Source organism: Rattus norvegicus, chromosome 3, assembly GCF_036323735.1.
Source record: "Rattus norvegicus strain BN/NHsdMcwi chromosome 3, GRCr8, whole genome shotgun sequence".
NCBI classification, from domain to species: Eukaryota; Metazoa; Chordata; class Mammalia; order Rodentia; family Muridae; genus Rattus; species Rattus norvegicus.
Genome location: NC_086021.1, coordinates 133,181,020 through 133,201,082, shown reverse-complemented (window position 1 = coordinate 133,201,082; position 20,063 = coordinate 133,181,020). Strand labels below are relative to the sequence as shown.

Below are 20,063 nucleotides of genomic sequence, written 5' to 3'. Positions count from 1 at the left end.
TGTCTTACTACATGGATAAACTGTATATAATGTATGCCTTCACTTTTTATATATCTTCATTGTATCCAACTGTTAACTTATGTTCTTTTGGTTTGTAGATTTCAATGATATGGTGGTGCAGAGCCAAATGATGGCTCTTGAGAGTATAGTAAATATTTTGCTATTAACAACATCTTTCTGTATATTGCATGCATATGCATAAGCTTATATGTGGCACAATGTAATCCAAGCACAACTGCTGGATCATAGTTTTCTCCCAGATTCTAAACACACCCATTCTGATGCTGATTTTGAAATCTCTCTTTACTCACTGCCATTATGGTCTCACGTGAAGAGTCTTTCAGCCACGGTCTGCTGTGTAAACCATAAGAAGAGCAAGCTATGCACGGTGTTTGCCCAGTTATAAGGTTTCTATTTGTCTTCACTAATGTGTTATGTAGTTGAAAGCTCCCCTCTGACTATGCTGACACCTGCCTGTTAGTTGGATGGACATGCTGGGTTTCTGAAGTAGAGGTGGTTTGTAGACCCACTTATGTGAAACAGAGGTGATGACTGAGGTGTTTTGATGCATTGCTAATAATTCACACACTGATGTCTGGCACGGACTGTCTGCTCTCCTACAAGCCCCACCCTCTGCTCTTCCTCTGATGGTGACAGGTGCCAGACCTAAGTTTCCTGTCAGGTCTGTTGCTCTGCAGACTGGAGAACTTGTCCCCTGCTAGGTGTGCCACCCCAGTCCGTCTTCTCTCCTGCTCCCTTTAGCAATGTTTCCTTCCGTTTTTCTTCTTGCTGGGCAGCAGAGCTTTGGCACTGTAGAAATTTAAGCATCCTCAGTCCCCACCCCCAACTTTTGCTATGTTTTCTTGAAGTAAATTGTCAATTTCAGCTTTTATTGGGAACCTTTCTTTCTTTCTTTCTTTCTTTCTTTCTTTCTTCCTTTCTTTCTTTCTTTCTTTAATTAAAAGATATGGTGGTCCCCATTCACTCAGCAAAAACCCACATTTCCTTAATTTTCCAGTGAAAGTTTGAATGTTTATTTATTTTTTTATATTCTACTTATTTGTTGTATGTGTTTGGGCAACACAGTGTGTGTGTGTGTGTGTGTGTGTGTGTGTGTGTGTGTGTGTGTCCAGAGGACAACTTGCAGAATCTCTCACTCAATCACTAGTTTCTGGAAATTGAACTAAAGCTGTCATACTTGGCAGTAGGCACATTTACCTGCTAAGCCATCTTACTGGCCCAAAGTTTGCAAGCTTAAAAAATAATTTTCAAATAGTAAATGCATTTAGTAGTTTTCTTTTGCCTGGCCATGTGTGAAAAGACTTGTTGAGAAATAACACAGTCATAACTGTGGGCATTTCATTTCGTATGAATTTCTCTCAGCTAAAGTTTAACACTGTGATTAGGTAAAAAGTGGAAGATGTCTCAGTAGTGTAACACAGTACCACCAAGGACAATAACAGCAAAAGCAACAAGCCAGCCCTAGTTGGAGAGAGGAGTTATGTGTCCTATCTTTATGATGGCCTTATTTCTTTAGTGCCCAAATAAGGAAATATTACAGTTTCATGCCAAAGGGAGACATTCCTTAGTCTGAAACTCTTTTCCCTAAGTCTCCAGTAATTGGGAATGAGTCTTGTGTCCTTGTTGCTGGTATGTGGCTTGACAGACTTACAGGCTGACAGGCTGACAGGTTGACAGGTAGACAGGCTGACAAGTTGACAGGCTGACAGGCTGACACAGACTGATACAGACTGATAGGCTGACAGGCTGACACAGGCTGATACAGACTGACACAGACTGACAGGCTGACACAGACTTACAGGTTGACATAGGCTGACACAGGCTGACACAGGCTGACAGGCTGACAAGTTGACACAGGCTGACACAGGCTAACAGGATGACAGGCTTACAGGTTGAGAGACTGACAGGTTGACAGACTGACAGGTTGACAGGCAGACAGGCTGACAGACAACACAGGCTGATAGGTTGACACAGGCTGACAGGCTGACACAGGCTGACAGGCTGACAGACTGACACAAGCTGACACAGGCTGACACAGGCTGACACAGGCTGACAGGTTGACAGGTTGACACAGGCTGACAGACTGACAACTTGACACAGGCTGACAAGCTGACACAGGCTGACACAGACTGACAGGTTGACAGGTTGACACAGGCTAACACAGGCTAACAGGCTGATAGGTTGACATAGGCTGACAGACTGACACAGGCTGACAAGTTGACATTCACAGGACTCCCATGTGTTTTACAAGGTTTGTCACCCTTCTCTTGATTCTTTTTGGTCTTTGTTTATATGTTTATATTGTCCAGAGTTTTTATTACTATAAAAACACCTATGGAAAAGTTCATAATCAGGGTAGATTATGTGATGGCAAATTCCGGAGATTAATTACAGAAGCGAGTTCTTAGTGAAATTTCATGGGAATAACAGAGACTTTAAACAGCCTGTTTGACTCATAAAGACAGCGTTAAGACTCAGCTAAAGCCACATAGTCTCCTAATTACATATAGGGGAAGTCCTGAAAAATAGCATCTTTTGTTGTCACATTTATGAGAAGAGGAAGCTAATATATTGAGACACAATTTAAAAACACAGATTTTCTTAAGCAGGAAGTTTATGTAATTCCAATTTTTAAATACAAAGTAAAAAAATTATTTGACTTTTTCATCTATGCCTTTAAAGAACGGGTAAGCTATTGATATAAATGAATAAAAACACACATTAACACATGGCGTCATGATTTCAGAGTGGAAGGCAACGGAAGTCTAGACATGCCTTCAAGCTTAATTGGAATTTTAAATAATATTGAAATAGTCCTTTGTTAAAAACCATAGCATTATACTAATAACCCATAACTACCCCAGCAAAATGCTAAACAACTAGAATATACACTCAGAACCAAACCACTCACTCAGACACTCTGGGAGCTTTAGCTTTGGTTTTCCATTTACTTGCTTTTTTGGAAGACAAGTAAACTATTTTAACAACTTCTTTGATTCTGGACACTGCCCAGCACCTGGGCTTACTTTAATAACATTCCTCAAGAGAGCCGAAATCACTCATCTATCAAACACAACACCAAAAGTCTGCGAACACTTATTATTTCATGATTATTAAAACGCGATTATTCCTTGTGTGGTCTCACATGTGGATGTGTGGACAGGTGTACATGTCCGTTTGTGTGTGTTGGGGAGGGGTGAACTGGCACATATATGGACACGTCGATGGTGGTCAGAGGTCAGTTTGAGGAGTCATTTCTCAGGAGTCATCCACCTTGTTTAATGAAGCTGGGGCTCTCCCTGGGGCTGCTCTCTGATTAGACTATGCTGACTGGCCAGCAAGCACCTGGTAACTGTCTGTCTCTGTCTCCCAGGGCTGGAATTCCAGGTTTGCAACACCTGTCTGGCTTGATGAGTTGGGGTTAGGGATTGAACTGAAGCCCACATTTTGCTGTGAAGGTCTCTCCCTAGACCCTAGACTTGATTTTCTTTCCTATTAGTTTGTGAAATCATTAAAGGCAAATCATAATATCATCAATCATAAATCATAATAACACTAATAGAACCACTAATACCATTAAATGTGTTTCAAAGAACCTTTAATTCTGGAAGCCTTGATCGGAACCCAGTGTTTACTTAGTTCAGTGGAATTCCAGAGATGTGTAACAACACCCAGCTTGGAGGGGCTTCATAGTTTACAGACGACCAAAATCCATTCACGAAGAGCAGCCACAGACAGTCTGCTATCAGGCTAAACAACGCTGCAGCATTGTGTTCCTTGGTTTGATGAAGCTAAGCACTGATAAATTCTTCCAAGGACTTTGATCGAGTGTATTGGTCATCCTGGAGCTAGGGGCAGGATGGGGTGGGGCTAGGGGGAAATCAAAACTCAAAATGTGAAGTTTATTTTTATCAAACATGCACCTATTTCACAGCATTATAAACTAAAATCATTGTATCTCTAAACAGAGACTTAGGGCCCGGTGTAATAGTCGTGTACGACAATGCTTAGATAGCACTTACGTGAGAAACTGCTCTCTGTATGTTCTAGGCACACATGTAACGTTCATCCGATCCATACAGTATTTCTAGGAGATGGCAGTTGGCTCCATCCATTCACCCTGACAAACATAACCAAAGTCTTACTATTCAACTTTTTAAAACTAATTTTAATTGTGGTTTTTATTTCTTGCATCAATGAGCTAAGATGCAGGACCAAGATATTGGTGAAATTCCACTTAAAACTTCTAATAATCTGTAGTAATAGTTCAAAAATCCTAAGTGTGGTTAATCTCATACCATACTTAAATAAAAATGTTTTCTGAGACTTCAGCCCAGCATTAATAAACGGAAAGAATCATATGATCTCAGTGCCATCAGGACCTTGGATGGTGCGTATATCATATTTAATATTAGAGCTTGCATTACTAAAGTTGTAGTAACCATCTCAGACACACCCTTCTATACTCCCCAGCCTCTGAGCCAAGAGTATTATGTATTAATTTTTTGTTGGACATTTTTATTTACATTTCAAATATTATTCCCTTTCCTGGTTTTCTGATCATAAACTCCCTATCCCATCCCCTCCCCTTCTTCTATAAGGGTATTCTCCTCCCCATCCATTTCCCCCTCCCAACATTCCCCTACACTGGGGGTCCAACCTTGACAGAACCAAGGGCTTCTCCTTCCATTGGTGCCCAACAAGGCCTTCCTCTGCTACATATGCAGATGGAGCAATGGGTTTGTTCATGTATAGTCTTTGGGTAGTGGTTTAGTCCCTGGGAGCTCTGGTTGGTTGGCATTGTTGTTCTTATGGGGTTGCAAACCCCTTCAGATCTTTCAATCCTTTCTCTAATTCCTCTAACGGGGGTCCCACTCTCAATTCAGTGGTTTGCTGCTAGCATTTGCCTCTGTATTTGTTATGCTCTGGCTATGTCTGTCAGGAGAGATCTATATCTGGCTCCTGTCAGCATGCACTTCTTAGCTTCATCCATCTTATCTAGTTTTGGTGGCTGTATATGTATGGGCCACTTGTGGGGCAGGCTCTGAATGGCCGTTCCTTCAGTCACTGCTCCAAACTTTGTCTCCATATCCCCTCCTATGAATATTTTTGTTCCCCCTTTTAAGGAGTGAAGCATCCACACTTTGGTAATTCTTCTTCTTGAACTTCATGTGGTCTGTGGATTATATCTTGGGTAATTTGAGCTTTTGAGCTAATATCCACTTATCAGTGAGTGCATACCATGTGTGTTTTTCTGTGATTGGGTTACCTCACTCAGAATGATATTTTCTAGTTCAATCCATTTGCCTATGAATTTCATGAAGTCATTGTTTTTGATACCTGAGTAGTTTTCCATTGTGTAGATGTACCATATTTTCTGTATCCATTCCTCTGTTGAAGGGCATCTGGGTTCTTTCCAGCTCCTGGCTATTATAAATAAGGCTGCTGTGAACATAGTGAAGCACGTGTCTTTGTTGTATGTTGAATATGTATTACTTTTATCATCTAGAATCTCTTCTTTTCCAAATCCGAGTAAGAAAACCATCTTTCAAGTAGAGTTAAGCAACACACATCTCTTTCCAGGGAGGCTGATGTATAGTTTTACACTTTTGCTGGTAAAGATGAATTATTTAGTTGTTTGCTTTGCTTTTTGTATTGGTTATCTGCAAACTCAAAATTTTAATATTAAATGGAAGCAATTATTGTTAAAATAGCAAGCTTTGCTGTGTCTACCTCAGGCACTCTTTAGTAGTATTAATTCCTCAATATATAACTTCTTACTAGGGAGATTAAATGTCTTTGTACATCTAGCAGGTTGGAAAAAAACCCAAATATTGTAAAGTTCCAGTCATTGCCCTAGGGAAATCACCTAGAGTTAAGAGACTTGGCTTGATACACTTTTAACTTAATATTTTGATGCTTCTCGGCTAAATTAAACTTTATAGCTGGTAAATGTCTTTCTTCAATCCTCTTGATACCTTCTTTCTCTAGGATGTTCTCCTGGGGGAGGGAACAACTCAACATTAGTTGAAGGTATATCCTGTTACAGGCCAGCAGAAGCATTGTTGGAAAGGGATTAATAAGAAGAGATATCACAGTAAGAGTTCACTGGCTCTGCAGACTGTGGACCAGGCTGTGTTTGAGAATGAAGCCATGTTGACTCATTTGTGCGTATGTTACCACAGGGCCGCCTGCTCTTTGCAGCCCTTGAATGACGTAGCTGTGACAGAGATAGAACCTCTGCAAAGCTGGGAATATTTGCTGTTTGGCCCTTTACAGAGACAGTTCCACAGCCTTTGACTGGGCAATATAAAAGTGGCAGAGAGGTAGAGGCCCTGTGTGCTTTATTTCTCTGAGAATTCTTGGGCATGGGTAGGGTTCATAGATGGTTGTGGATGGTTAGATATGGACCAATTTTAATTGACTGACTGTGCAAGGTTAATTATTAAACCAGAGGTTGGAGGATACAGAAAACTGGCATAACGGGAGAAAGACACAAGACGGAGAAGATGTGAAATGAAGTATTTGGGAATGGGGGACACTGGGCACAGGAGGCCAGCTTTGCGCTGCACTGATCTGCTGGCACTGTCCAGTGTGGTCTGAAGTTTGCTGCCTTGTGATCCTGTACAAAGAGATGATGCTGTTAAGGGCAGGAATGGGATCCACAGAAGCATTACCAACTCACTGCTGTGAAAAGTTAGGATGAGAGGGACTCCAAGATGGCAGCAGGGTCAGTCCTGTGTTACGGAAGCAGTGGCGGGAAAGCCATGGGGTTAGTGTAGGAGGACCAGAAGCTGGGAGTCTAGGGAGCAATGTGGGGCTCACTGAGAGTAGACTGAGCAAAAGCAGCAGAGTTGATGATGAAGAGGCTTGGACTGCACAGGCGGTATAGCTGAACAGCCGGTGGGAAGAGGTAAAGGAGAAGAGAACCTGGAACGTTCCTACTACATATAAGTCAAATATCTCACACATGAAGTCATAAAAGCCCATTTTTGAGAAAACAAGAGGGCACAAGGTCACCCTGAGCTTCCCACGACCTCGAGACCCTGACTCTCATCCATGGTTTGGCCATATTTTGCTATTCAGAAGCTGCTCTGAACAACTGTATGGTTTTACAGTTCTGTGGGGCAGGAACATAGACAGAGACTCCTGTGTTGGCTCCTCATAGTGCCTGTTGGTCAGGGAGAGCAATAGCAGAACTGCCAACCTGTTTACCTTGGTGTGATTCATCTAAATAGAAATAAAGAAGTTAGGCTGTGGTGGGGGTTTCTTGGTTTTTTTTTTTTTTTTTTTTTTTTTTTTGGTTCTTTTTTTCGGAGCTGGGGACCGAACCTAGGGCCTTGTGCTTCCTAGGTAAGCGCTCTACCACTGAGCTAAATCCCCAGCGGTTTCTTGGGTTTTAAAGCTCTCTTATGTAGTCTCCAGCCTGGGACTGCCCTTTAGGATGCAACCATTAAGTATGTTTTTGTCAGCGGAAAACTGAGCCCCCGATACATTGCTAGGCCTTGCTCAAGATTGTGTCTGTTGGAGCTGTTTCTTGGTGGCATGTTGGAACCCCATATCCTGAATGCAGGCTGACTCAAATGGCTGCAGGCTGGCTGACCTTGAATGGGCTCATGTACTCCAAGTGTTGGCCGAGTTCCTCAGCTAACTTCCTTGTGGTCTCAGACTGTCTTCAATCGATGGCCTTTCTGCATGATCTCCCGAGAAACAAAGCCAGACTCTCTATGTACTGGTTCTGGATCTCCCAGGAGCAAGAACATTGGAAGCCACTAGGTTCTCTTCAAACTTAGCCTGAAATTATGTGACCAGGAATTCCACAGAAGTCACAGGCTTTTCCCAGATTCAAGGGCTTGGACAACAGATGCTGCTTTGCATGTGAGGAGCAGTGTGTCTCTGCAGGGTAAGGAGAAACTCTTAGGAGCACAGTTAGACTAGTGTGCAGAGAGAAGCAAGGGGCCTTTGAGAGAGATAATCCAGTACTTTTGGTTTTAATTCAGGTTTGACCTAATCCGGTCGTCCCTGTTTTCCACGGAGGATGAGTATTGTATCTTGCCGTGTTGCTTCGGAATGAGGATGCCCCACGAATGACATACCAGGACAATTCTGTCGGATCAGTGTTTAAGAGCAGGACCCTCGCCTCATGCGCAGCTCCCCACTGAGAGCCCACACGGCCTTCGGAAATGAGATGGCGGCCAATGGCTATGTGTGTTTATTTACGTATAAGCACTATAAACACACATCCTTATTGCTTTCCTTTAGAATTATGAAATTCGGTGAAAACTCTGTTGTGAAACCACTTTTTCTTTTATTTTCTTTTTCTTTTTCGTTTTTGAAGACAGGGTTTCTCCGAATACCCTTGCTGTCCTGGAACTTTCTCTATATACCAGGCTGGCCTCGAAATCAGAGATCCTCTTGCCTCTGCCTCTCAAGTGCTGGGATTAAAGGTGCGCACTACCACGCCCAGCACACTCTGTTTTGTTAAGTATTCAGCATTTTTGGTCTTGCTTTTCTATATGTGATTCTATCGTCAATTTCTTCCCCAGCCTCATTTTTCTCCATCTCTTGGATCATCCTTCCCTTTCTGGTTTTGTGTACGTTTTGGTTTTGGAACCAGAGGTTGCAAACAAGAACCAGCAATAGGTTTGCAGTTGCCAGTGGAGCCGAGTGGTCAAGAGCCGGACCGCACCACGCTTGTGCTAGAGGGAGTCACCACAGTGCCACTGAGGAAAACCAGATCAGGACCGCAGCCAGACTATTGTGTGAGCTCCACGCTATAGCGAATTTGGCTTTAAGTTCCCTGTGACTTTGCAACTTTCTCAGCTTAAGTGGTATTTTCAGTTAAAGTTATCGCCCAGTGTGTTTACTCAAGCCCCCTCAGAGCAGAAGGGAGAAAGGAAAATTCCCCATCTCCACCATTCCCAGCCAGAAATGTACTCCAGACAGAGTAGGCAGAGTGGGAGAACGGCCCCATTAGACAAGTGATTTGGGTCAGTGTTTTGAAGGGCTGTGAATTCCTAGACCATCCGTCATACTTACATTCAAATATACACATCGAATTCCAAATATAGTACCACCATTTATGACACTGGTGCTGAGAGACAGGATTTATGTCAGCCTATGGATACACTCGGTCTGTGGTTAAATTTTACGACAATCTCTGTATTAATAAAGAGCCTATTCCCAGAGACTATTTTCTTTTCTTTTGCCTCTTCCTCATTGCCATCTCTCTCCCTCTTTCAACCCTTTCCCCTTTTTTTTCTAACAGACTATCACTATGCAATCCAGGTTGCCTTTGAACTCACAACCCTCCTATGGTGACTTTTCCAGGCTGAGTGTGGTGACAAGCCTGTAATTCTAGGCAGAGGCCAAAGACAGCAAGCAGTAACAAAGGTGGCAGCAAACCCCAGCCCCATGCTGGGACTGCATCACCACCACTGATCCTGGATCTGCCTTCTCCTTCTTTTACATCATCATCTACTCATCGGCTCAGCTTTCTCTCCTTTTGAAAGTAATTTTATAACTGCAGCTACAAGTAAAATGGGACAGATAGAAATATTAGAGTTTGAAAGTTAAGAAAAGTAAATATACCCCAACTAATAAGCATGTGGGAGACTTGGAATCTTCCAAAAGAAAGATACAAGTAAGGTTTTGTTACCGGAAGGAAGGGGAAAAGCTGAGGGAGGCTGGAGGAGAACATTCTGGAGTGAAGTTCTGTTCAGCTATGGGCTGGGGCTGGACAGAACAGGTGCGGAGTTTCCGTAGACAACTTCCTCACGCGGGTGACCTTCAGCCTGTTCAGGGTTTCTGAAGGAGTCAATCCAAGACAGAAAAGATTCCACGCAGACACCCAGAGGAATGCGGTGGAAGGCAGGCAGGTTAAACAGGGCGCATTATGCACCTGTGAATGTGGTGCTGTATAAATAGTTCTGTGGGCAACAGCCAATGGCCACAGTTAGCTGACCTCTCACTGGCGATGAGAGGACTACACGACCAGACAAGTCCCAATAGGATTGTGTCTGTGTGAATACCTTTAAAAATTTAGTTTGTTTTTAACCCTCTGTTTATGTATGTGGCTCCGTACAAGTGAGTGCAGGCGCCTGTGGAGTTAAGCATTGGGCAGCAGGTCCTGTGAGCCGCACTACACGGGTGCTAGGAGACAGACTGGGATCTCTGCAATAGGTGCTCTAACTGCTGACTGAGTCACCGGCCCTGTTGGGGACATTGTTAAAGGCTTTCTTGGTGACGTTAGTGAGATATGTTTATAAAGAGATGCGTTTTAGAAGTTTTCAGATGCTAACCAGGACCCAGAGAAGGGCCATGAAGAAGTGCTAATGGTACACATTTTCTTCTTTATTGCTTAGCTGTAGAAGCCACACAGGAGCGGATCTGGTTTGGGTGGAAGCATGCAGTGTTGGTAGTTCATCCGGTTCCCTGTGTTCAGACCCCAGAGAGCTGACAGGTGTCTTCAGGTCTCACAGTATACTAGGCATAAGCAACTCTCTGACATCAAGGACCTCACTTTACTTCCTTCTTTTCTTTCCCTTCCCCTCTCTCCTACCCTCTCTTTCCTTCTCTTTCTTTCTGGAAACAGGGTCTTACTATGTAGACCAGGCTGGCCTTGAACTTGTCAGCCATCCCCTTGCCTCTGCCTTCCAAGTGCTGAGATTCTAAGTGTGTGTCACTGTGCCCAACTATGATGTCTTCCTCCTCCTTCCCTCCCTCCCTCTCTCGCCCCTCCCTCTTCCCTTCCTTCCTTCCTTCCTTCTTTCCTTCCTTCCTTCCTTCCTTTGGAGAAGACTACGCAATAGTTATAGATCTTTACTTTTATCTGTCAGTCTTGGGAGGAATGAGGATTTTTCTAAAGGAGCCCAATTTAATAAAGGCATGAGGGGTAGATAAAGGAAAGCAGCAATTGTCTTAAGGTGTCTAAGGAGCAATTAACCCCTTCTTCTCCCTTTTCTATACTTCTAGTTGACAGGTGCAGGATCAGGCCCTGGCATGGGCCAGGACAATTCTGGATGCAGTTAAGCACAGTCTTTTGCTTCAGAATGTGCATACTCCACTATCCAGTTACTGATTTATGCACTTAGACTCTATGAGATTAAACATGTCGAGATGGGAACATTTTTTAATGGCATTGTCTTCTACAGTCCCCCTCATATGTTTGGAGAACATCTGCTTAATTTTAATGACAATTGTTTATTGAGCATTATCTGTGTTTGAGCTGGACTGAATCCTTAGCACTCAGAATGAATGCACTTCTCAAGCCGTTGATAGAACTCTCTTTCTTAACGATTCTGGGCAGACCTGCCGTTGGTTATCTTTCTCTTTGCTGATGGATAAGTCAAAGATGATATGGGCCAGGCAAAGGCAGCCCTGACACACACCCTTCAAGCCCACATGTTGTTTTTAATCTCCCACGGATTACTGCTGTTTCATACCCAAGAATTTAGGCCACTGACCTCAAGTTTGCAAATTTTATATTCTATTACCACCCTGCGAGCTCTCAACTCCCCAGGGCCACACAGTTGACGTTTCAGCTGGAATCTGAGAAAGTGTCTGAACATTTCCTACAGAGTTGGCTAGAAGTGATTTGGCAGTTCAGTCATAAAACCCCAGAGCTGGTGGCTGGGGGTTATGCTATAATTACCTCACACTGTTTCCTGTTGGAGCCTGGTTGTGGGTAATGGGGTAGAGTGGTATTACTTGTGGGACTATTTTTTTTTAAAGATAGAGGACTCGTTTTCAATGAACGTTAATTGCCAATGGCCATGCTTTCAGAGAGGCTGGGGAGTGTGGGGATAGATGTACTTGGGTCAGATCCCGGCTCCGACACCTACTGGGAAGAAACCTCAGAAAAGTGGCCTGACCTCTGGAAGCCTCTTTTATTACCTTGTAAATAAGACTATAGCACACACCTTTCTGTGTTGTCCGAAGATTTAATGACATGGTGCAGTTCCTACTATAGTGCCTGCCTGGCTTGTCTAGCTATGGGAATGAGGTTGGATAGAAAGCTATTATAGGTAACAAAATTTATTTTAAGAAATCAAAAATATAAATGCAAATATGAGTACTTTCTGTGCTTCCTTAACTTCCAGGAGAAAAACGAACTTAGAATAATAATTTCCTTTAAAATTTTTTACTTTTTTTCAGGGCTCTTATAAGAATATGCGAATAATTTTATCCTTTTGTGAACAATCTAGATATGATTTAAAAGCCAGACTCAAGGCGTGTTTGAGCTTAGGCTGGGTTATTTTTCTCATTTATGTTTTTTTCCTGAAAATACAAATTATTGTCTTAGGGTTTCTATTGTTGTGAAGAGACACTATGACCATGGCAACTCTTATTAAAAAAGAAAAAATTTAATTGGGGCTGGCTTACAGTTTAGAGGTTCAGTCCATTATCGTCATGGTGGGAAGCATGGTATCGTGCAGGCAGACGTGGTGCTGGAGAGGAGCCGAGAGCTCCACATCTAGATCCAGAGATAACAGGGAGAGAGATGAGACACACTGGGGCAGATTTGAGCATCTGAAACCTAAAAGCCCACTCTCAGTGTCACTTCCTACAAAGCCACACCTACTCCAACAAGGCCATAACTCTCTAGTGCCCCTCCCTAGGGGTATAGGGGCCATTTTTATTCAAACCATCATAAATGGATTCATCATTAGGAAAGATTGAGAATACATGTAAAAATGAATCATTGCCAACGTGGTTAATGGCTTGCACAGGTCCGGTCAAGCTGTTCTCTGCTTCTTTGCCTGGTAAGCATCATTCTTACTTGTTGGCTGCTGAATTGTTGAGATTCACATAGACATTGGTTAGTTCTGGTCAGTTGTTTGAGATGGTTAGGGTGGAGTGTTGTAATTTCTGGTCTGGGTCTTTGTTCCTGTCAGGAATACAGAGGTGTGTAACAGATACAGGTGGTTCATCCAGGAAACGAAGGAAGGAAACATGTGAAGAGTTGATGGTTCGTCAAAGGCTGTGGCAGTCAGGATGAACTGGGAACCACCAGATGATGCCACGAAGTTGTCATTTAACTTTCCAATGTGCAGATTTTCAGTTTGATTTCTAGGAAGTTTCAGGTTCTAGGGAGAAGAATGCAGTGATGTCTTAGCCTCAGCGTATCAATTGGTAGTCTCGGGGCTGGGGAGACGGTGCCACAGCTGAGAGCATTTTTCTCATCATGAAGGCCTGAGTTCAAATCCCCACACAGGAAACTGAGCATGTTGCATACACCTGACAGAGAATTGCTAGGGCTTGGTGACCACCAGCCAAGCTTCAGGCTTAGTGGATGACCCTGGTTCAAGAAAGTGCAAAACAGAGTAATAGAGCAGGACACCCGGTAGCTCCCTTTAGCTTCTGCATGTATGGGCGTGGGGAATTGTATCTATAGGCATCCATGTGCATATACCACACGGGTACATTACACTTATACAACCTACACACACACACACACACACACACACACACACACACACGAACACATGGAGTTAATCTTGTTTTTATATACTTCTCCTCCTGCCTTGAATTATTTGAAGTAAACCCTGGAAACGTTCTTTTGTGTGTACAAGTGTTGGTGTGGGTATTCACATGTATGTCGAGGTCAGAGAACAACCTCAGGTGCCATGCATTAAATGCCACTTACCCCTTTTTATCTCATTGTCCTGTAACATAAAAAGGAGACAATAGTGGCTAGCCAGCAAGCCCTGGACCCCTTCCTGTGTGCTGTTACTCAGCACTGGGATTATGAACACAACTGTAATGCCCAGCTTTAAAGCAGGTCCTTGGGAACCCAACAAGGTCCCCGAATTCTCAAGGCAAGCTCTTTATCGATAGCACTCTATGCCCACCCAAATTCTTTTATTTGTAAATATTCCAACATGTCAAAGATGAGCCTTCCTCAAGAAACGTAAATCCAATCCCAGCATCACATTTAACATTTGTTTTTTAAATACTATATCTGGTGAGTCTTAAATTTTCTCTATTAAGTCATACACTTTATTTTTATAGTTCATTGAAATCAGGGTCTAAATAAAATCCACAGTTTGCAATTGGTTGACCCACCCTTTACATATTTTTTAAAATCAAGAGTGACTATATTTCATTATAGAGGAAAGTGGTAACTGTAGGGTTGTTTACAAGTCAGTCTGCAGATCACGCATCGTCATTCTGACAAGAAGAGTGTACCCTGGTGTAAAGTCACTGCGGTACTGAGAACGTTCTTCAGCACAACCAAGAGAGCATTCTTCAGTGCAACTGATGCTTTTTCAGTGGTGAGACTTTCTCAGGGTAGAAGGCGGCTCTGCGTTCCAGCACAGGCCCCGCCTCTGACTGTAGGATAGTAGTTTCTAGTTTGTGGGCCCAGACTATGATGTGGGCTTACTGTGTTTGCTGCGAATTCTGCAGACTTTTTGTCAAGAGCGTCCATAAGTGGGCTGTGTTCTTTTACCAGGAAGTCCCTTTATAACCCAAGCCTTTCTTCCCGTGACTTCGGTTATTCATGGTCATCTCCTAGAACCGCTGATTTATTTGGGTGACAGAATGGAAATGTTCTTACCCTGCCGTTCTCTGTTTATTGATGTTCTAAAGCTTGCGAAGTAGTTTTGAATATGGACCCAAGGTTCATAGCCAGCCAAGTTCGCCTTTTCTGCTCCATGGCTTTAAGGGGTATAGAAAAAAATCACAAAACATGGAAGAGCGAAGATTGGCTACCACGAGTTTGGTGATTGTGGGCAGTTTCTAAAGAGTGAGCCTGGTACTTGAGGGGGCAAATAAAAGAAGATAACTCTGTAGGGTATTCCATAGCTGGGATCCCCAGGTTTCTTGATCTATTGTGGCTGTCAAAGTGGAAACAATGTTTTATTTTCTTTTAAAATTAATTTTGAGAGAGAGTTTTAGCATGCAGCTCTGGGTGACCTGAGTCATCTGGCTACACAAGTGTGCACCACCATCCCTAAGGTATCATCGTTTAAGAGAAGGGATTTCATGCAAGGATACCACAGAGCTTCGGCAATGTTTCCCCAACAGTTGGAAAGAAGAGGTTTTTAAATTTCACTCAGTGTCCAGAAGGCAATGTTTAGACCCTCATTTTGGCACTTCTATCTCAGGACTGATCATTTTATCTTCTACCTTAGCATAACTTTGGTGATTTGAACAAGAGGTGGAAAACTCCACTGGCACAGCCAGCATCTCTTAGGAAAGGACCTGGGAGCGGGAGCTGCCCAGGAGCCTCCTTCAGTGTTGGTGGGAGCAGTAGGTTCGAGGGCCGAGTCTCGAGGGTGGACACTATTCCCAGAGGCCCAAGGCATGCTGGCCATCTGTTGAGAAAATCTCCCAGGAAACCCTCTGGCCCTGGCGCCTGCGGAGGCCAATACTGGGATCACCTGGGTGAGAGAAAGCTTTCGTGTTGGATTTTAGGGGAGAGCTGTGGTGCTGGGAAAGGGTAGGGACTCTGATCTCTCATGAAATGGGTCACCCCTAGCTACATGTGGCCCATTGTCTCCTAAGCAAGGATAGACAGCTGCTGTGTCACTGGACAGTGCACCTGCACTACTTTTCTAAGACAAAACTCAAGGCTCAAGTGAATGGCCAGGGTGCATTTCGGAACCAGCTGAGAGCAGGTTTCGAATCATTGTATTGCTTTCTACCCGAGCAGACATTTGTTGCAAATTCCTCAAACTCTCATTTGAGAGATGGCTAACATTTTAATCAGGAGAGTTAACCCCAGTACTCATGCTGCAGGAACTGTGTAACAGAAACACGGACCTGTTCCCTTCACTAAAAGAAGTGGTTTTGTTTTGTAGACATAGAAAAAAACAAAGAAAACAACAACAGAAATAAAAACAGGGCACAAAACTATACAAATTAGTGAAAAGCAGACACATCTTCTTTGGGCTGTTACAGAAACATCTTTCTAAGATCTGCTCCAGAACTCTCCAGCAACAACCTGGGAATTTTATTCAAATACCCATAGGTAGAAATAAAGTTTCGGAGCCCTATCTGTTCAACAGTCAGGAGCTGCCAATATTCAGAACTAAAGCTTGGAGTTACCTGGCCCTCCTATCATCCACCTAACCCCACCTTCCTCTAAGCTGGTTTCTTTGGTGGCTTCCCCAGGGTGACAACACTCAGAAAGTATCATCTTCCGTGGCAGAATTCTCAGTTTGAGATTTTCTGCAAAGTTTGAGGGAATTCTGGTTTGCCTCGATCCCCCAGTTCTAGTATGAGAGATAACAAGGAAGTAGGAACAGAGGATTCCATATGCCAGCCTGGACTGTCCATCCCTTCAAGACGCACCCTGCCCCCGGAACCCTCTTTGTTTATCTCATGTTTTCAGTCACTTCTGCAATTTCATCTACACTTTGGAGAAGTATAATGTGGCTTTGGCATCGGTCATCGAAGTAGACATCAAAGGGTTTGCTAAGGTCGACCTCGAGCTCAGTGGGTGAAGAAGCCCAGGGTGACGGGACTCTGTCAAGTAGCTCCTCACATTTTTGTGAAACTACTGGTCCAGTGTTCTCAGAGACTTGGGAAATACAACCTTGAGACATACATGCCTGTGTTAAGTTTTCCTTACCCCTCACAGGCCAACTAGTTCACGCTGTGGGGCTAAAACTCCTGTCTGTGTACTGGATGTGAGCACCTTTGACATACCCAGAGACAAATGCCCACTCAAGTGTGGGCCCCATAGGATAGCACATTAGTGGTTTGTTGCTCAGGCTTCTGGGGAGGCTCAGGTGGCCCAGGATCCGAGCAGAGTCCCGTGCTCTTAGGGATACTTATCGCAGAGCACCAGAACCAGAAGGTTCCTGGTGCCTTGGGGGAATCAGGACCTGCCGCACCCAGAGATGTTCTTTAGACATCAGAAGAGCTGCTTTTCACAGCCCAGCATCCTTTCCTGTTCCAATGAACCTCAGGGATTTTTTTTTCTTCTGAGCCTTAAATTCTTCCTTTCTTTCCCCCAAGAAATACACACACCTATGGATGGTCCAATCCCCTGAGAGAGGTTCTAAAAGAATTGAAACTAGCTGTCAGTTGAAGTGGCGTCCCAGGTATGGGGAATCACTTCTGGGTCTTCAACTTGCCAGAGCTGTGTAGGCCAGGAGTGAGGGCATGCGTGTGTGTGTGTGTGTGTGTGTGTGTGTGTGTGTGTGCCCTGTGGACAGCGTCTTCGCCTGCCAAGGCTCCATCACTACAATCAGTGAACAAGTACTAATGCGCAGGAACTAATCCAGTCCCACGTTCAATCCTTTTCCTTGCCTTTTTCCTAATCATCTTTTCATGCCCCAGCCCCATTACAGGATGCCTACCCCGTTGCATATTATATTTAGTTAGTGTGTTTGTTTTAAGCCCCAGAGAATTTCTCAACTTTGTCTTGCTTTTTAATGATTGCCATAGCCCTGAGGTTGACCAAGTGTCTTATAGACTGCCCCTTGATTGGAATTCTTTCATGGTTTTGGTCAAGATTGGCCTGGATGGGTTTTGGCCAAAGAAAGCACGGAGCTGATTGTATGCTCACCGCACTGCACTGTTGAGTGGCTTTGTGATTTGAGGCAAGGTGATTAACTGATCACGTGACTGGTGTGCATGTGGTGCTGAAGCTGCTGGCTGCACACTCGGAGCACTGTCGTTCAGTTAGTGCAGGTTCAAGACGGTAACGAAACACTGCATTCGAAAGGTCCTGAAAATGGCCACTGAGGAGAGAAGAAGTGGGTGGTGTCAAAGAGAAAGAGCAAGGGGCAGAGATAGAAGGGAGAGAAGGAAGGAAGGAAAGATACCAGCCCTCAGTTTGGGGAAAGAAGACTAGTTGACTGGTGCTAGGGAAAGCAAGTGGGGAACAGAGATTTTGAAAATCAGAGCATGAAGTATTCTTTCTGGTTATATCTAGGTTGTTTTAGAATAATATTTTTGGTGATTTTGGTCAAGAGAAAGCCCTTGAAGTAAATTAGAGAGGTTGGTTGGCTTGTACCTTCAAAGCGGAGCATCAGGATTGTGTGTTTCGTGGGTAGTGTCAGCTCGGTCCAGCCAGAAGCCCGTCTCTGATCCGAAGTGTCTGGCTGAGGCCTGAGGCGGTCACGGAAGCCGCCTCCATTACTCACATTGTTGTGACTGGCAGATGGGCTGGAACACTTACATGTGGTATTCACATCACTGCGGACTCGACCTCTGCCTTCCGCTGAAAGGATCAGAATAAAGGTGCTAAAATAACAAAGGGAGGCGTTTGGGATGTGAGAAGCATGCTGGGATGTATCGCGGGCTTCACCAGGAAGTGCACGCTGAGTTTCCTTTTTCTTTTCATCTTGATAAGTAAAAATGTGTTGGTGAACGGATGCAACCCTGCTGTGTAGTTGAGTATAGATGGAACCACTGTGGGCATTGCTACTGCTCCAGGATCTAGGACATGTCGGAGAGTGAAAGGCTCTAACTCTGGAATGGTGTGATACTAAGATACGGCCTTAGCACATGTCGCATGAGTCCTTGGGCACTTTGTTACATGACAGTTCAGATTTCTTGATCTTTCTCTGGGTTTATACTTGGTGGGTTCAATTGTAACTTTTCTCTTAGAGGTCAAAAAAAAAAGCATGTAACTTGGGGCACAGAATCAGTCTCATTTGCCTAAACCTTAAGTATTTAATTGCGGAATAGGCTGGGAAACGCTTACATGAAATAAAAGCCCTCTGACTTTGTTTTTATAACACCAACCCTATTTGGAGAAGGCTTTGCACTTAGGAGAAAAAGCAGAAAGGCTATCTTGCTGTTGGACAGGCCAAACTTGCAGAAGTGGGCTCTGGCTAAAGGAATGTGGACATCTGCAGACATCTTGCACAGAGGCCAATTTCTGCAATGATGTGGTCAGACGTGGTAGAGCCCAGCTGTTTGCTCTACTGAGAGAGGCTTTAGTTAGCCCACACAGCCTCCAAGTGCTGTGTCTGAACTGGCTCCAACAGCAAGTCTGTTGAGGCTCGCTCTCCCCAGGGTGATGGAGTTTTGTAGGAGAAGTTACAGATGAAGACCTAACCATTAAAATAGAAGTATCACAATGGGGAGGTAGAATACACACATCCCTCTCTTATTCCATGAGCTGTTAGAATGCAGGCAAAATCTAATTCATCCCTTACCTCTAGTCTATCAGTAGACATGTTGTGATTTTGATTATCTATGTCACCACAAGGGCCGTTGAGTAAAACACCGTCTTCCTCTCTAAGTACGACCGTGCCCTGTTTTACTGGTTAAGTGGACAGACTCAAGTGCAGACTTCCTGAGTTCAGACTCGTCATGACGTATCGCTAAGCCACAGGACTTTGGTGGTTAGTTTAACCTTCCTAAGGCCCTAATATCCTCCGAGTAAAAGATAATCACCTCCAAGAGTTGCTGTGAAAATAAAACGTGAGAGCGGAATCCTAGTGTTTAGTGGAAAATTCTGTTTCCTCCGAATTCTTCTTAATGTGCTGAGGGCAGCTGCTATCTGCACGGAACACTTAGCCATATGACATTTAAGGAGCAGTGGGTCAGGGGAGAGGGTGATAAAAAGGAAGAGAAAGTCATGTACGTGCTCTACTGTCATCTACACAAGAGTAGCTTAATTAAAGAATTATCTTCTTTGTAAACGCTGTTTGTACTGAAACCTTAGAGTAATATCCTCTATAATGAAAACAAGCCCATGGGTCTCCTTAGACTCTTACATGCTTTACTGCCTTCCAACTCAAACAAGACAATCATCTGTTACTAGATTAGAGCCTTGGCGGGGCGGGGGGGGGCGGTTGTGTGCAAGAGAACCAGATTCCACTCAGTTTGTTTAAGAAATTTCTGTTAGCTCATGATTCTCAAGACTGGAATCACAGGGAAGATACCATAAATCCCTACCACTTTCTGTGGAGACAGACAAAGGAGCGTCAGGTGAAAAACTATCATTGGTTCACGTTGGTTGAAACAACTGAAATTGTAAAGGTATATTATTTATTATAAAAGATAGAAGAATTAATGGCTGGGTGGTGGTGGTACACACCTTCAAATACAGCAGTTAGGAGTCAGAGGCAGGT

At 43.8% G+C, this 20,063-nt stretch overlaps 1 protein-coding gene across 3 annotated transcripts in view; it reads left to right on the top strand.

The window, feature by feature from the left end:
• Fbn1 (fibrillin 1) overlaps positions 1–20,063 on the top strand; it is a 196,585-nt gene that overhangs the window by 3,195 nt on the left and 173,327 nt on the right. The window lies entirely within an intron of this gene.